The sequence below is a fragment of the Benincasa hispida genome, chromosome 11, assembly GCF_009727055.1.
Source record: "Benincasa hispida cultivar B227 chromosome 11, ASM972705v1, whole genome shotgun sequence".
NCBI classification, from domain to species: domain Eukaryota; kingdom Viridiplantae; phylum Streptophyta; class Magnoliopsida; order Cucurbitales; family Cucurbitaceae; genus Benincasa; species Benincasa hispida.
This window is the reverse complement of record NC_052359.1, coordinates 36,397,782-36,400,445: the sequence shown is the minus strand read 5'-3', so window position 1 is coordinate 36,400,445 and position 2,664 is coordinate 36,397,782.

Here is a 2,664-nt window from a genome sequence, read left to right as displayed (position 1 = left end):
GACGTACCCAAACTTCTCCCTCAATGCCTCAAAGTGTCCCACAAAGGGGACCACTAATAATTCAAACATTCAGCAAGTCCAAAAATGTGGAAATGCCTTGTGGAATCGGTTGGTGAACATATCAGCAGGGTTATCAGCACTACCAATTTTCATCACTTTAAGCTCTATCATGACTCATACTGCTTCTTGATTAGACAACCATCGTAAGACTTAGTATACCTTATCTCCTTATAGTAACTAGTAAGTTTATATAACGTACATAGACTAACCTTTGTGATCCTTTGGAAATGTGTTTCCAATAATTTGTACTTCTAATAGTTACCTATCACAAATATTATAACATTTCTCTAGCAACAACTCGAGCTTTATATTTAATGTCCTCTGAAGGTGATATTCCCTCCTTTTTCTTGAAGACCCATTTACAAGTGACAATTTTTCTCTCCTTAAGTCATTTAACTAATTCCTAAGTCTGATTTTTGTCAAGAGATTCCATCTCATCACTCATAGCAGCAAGCCATTTAGCAAATTCACCACATGACACAACTTCTCTATAGGTGGATGGTTCATGAGGATCCACCTCTTCAGCAACCTGTAACACAAAAGTAACCATATCTTCAAAACCATACCTCACATGAGGTCCAACACCAACTCTTCTAGCTCTATCACGAGGTATGCTCGATTGATCTACTCGTGATCTAGAATTCTCAGGAAAATTAACTTCTGATGTTCTAAGCACATTAATTTCTGGTTGCACATCAGTTTCTGTAGTAATGTGTTGATCTTCTCCACTTTGATGTTGTAATTCATTCACAGCTGAAGTGAATTGCATCTCCACCTGCTTATCAACACTACTACTTTCTCCCACATCAGTAGACATCATAAAAGACTTTACAATTGAGTTAAGCATGAAATTTTCATCAAATATCATAGTCTTAGTAAGTATGACTCTATTCTCAGAAGGTGACCAGACTCTATATCCCTTAACTCTATCCCCAAAACCCACAAATATACCCTTTTTAGCTCTCGGTTCTAATTTACCCTCATTAACATGATAGTAGAAAGTACAACAAAAAAATTTACTGCTTCTGTCCAAAACCTTCTAGCCAACCCTGCATTAGAAAGCATACATCTTGCTCTTTCCAACAACGTCTGATTCATACGTTATGCAATCTCATTTTGCTGTGGAGTATTCCTAACAATGTGATGGTGAACAATCCCCTCAGCTGTACAGAACTCATTAAATTCAGATCCACAGAATTCTAGACCATTATTAGTTCGCAGCCTTTTGATCTTCTTCTCAGTTTGATTTTCAATCAATATCTTCCACTGCTTAAAATTCTTGAAGGCTTCACTTTTATGTTTCATCATAAAAACCCAAGTCATTCTTGAGTAATCATCAATTATAGACAAAAAATATCTACTGCCTCCAATAGATTCAACTTTGAAGGTCCCCAATAGTCTGAATGAATATAATCAAGTGTCCCTTTTGTACGATGAACGCCTCTTGAAAACTTGCTGTGATGAAGCCTCCCAAATACACAATATTCACAAAATTCAAAATCCTGCACCTTGTGCCCACAAAGAAGATATTTTTTGACAGAATTTGCATCCCTTTTTCACTCATATGACCAAGTCTCATATGCCATAACTTAGTCATATCATCCTTGTGAACGACCGACAATGCAACAACAACATAACTTGTTATCGTGGAACCTAATAGAAAATACAGTGTTCCACACTTTATGCCTTTCAGAACTACCTCAGAACCCTTATAGACATACATTGTAACCCTTGCTATCGAGTACACTAAAGGATATCAAACTTTTCTTTATTAGTGGAACATGCCTAACCTCTTTTAAGTGTAGAATGCACCATTATGTGTTTGTATCTTGACTGAGCCGATTCCAACTATCTTGCACACAGCACCATTAGCCATGTTAACATTCCCTCCATCTATTTACTGATAGGTTGAGAACCACTCTCTATTTAGGCACATATTATAAGATGCCTCAGAATCAAGAACCCACACATCATTAGAATGTGAATGTTCATTCACAACTAAAACTAGATCTCCTTCAGAATCGATCTCGACTTCTTCAGAATCAATCTCAACTTGTGCAACAGAGGCGGATGCTTCCCTTTTGTCACTCTTTTCCTTCTTTTCCTGATTCCTTTTTATCTTAGGACATTCGGTTTTCCAATGCCCCTTTTCTTTACAGTAATTACAAATATCATCTGACCTAGAACCCTTTGACTTCGAAGACTTTTTATTCTAGTTCGACTTCTGCTTACCAGAATTCCTATGTCCCTTGCTCCCTGTAGCAGCTAACCCAGATGCCTGACTTTCTATAACTGAACTTCTTGCATGCTAACAGTCCTCTCTCATAAGCAAGTGAACTTTGTATCTTCTAAGGTCAGAGTTTCTTTCCCTCCAATATACGAGTCAATGAAGGTCTCATACAACGGGGGCAAAGATGTCAACAGAATTAAGGCAGCATCCTCATCATCAACCTTAACCTCTACATTATGCAGATCTAATAAAATTTTATTTAATTGATCAAGATGGTCTCATAAAGACTTACCTTCCTACATACGTAGATGACACAAACGTTTCTTCAGAAACAACTTCTTGGTTAAAGATTTCGTCATGTAAAGACTTTCCAA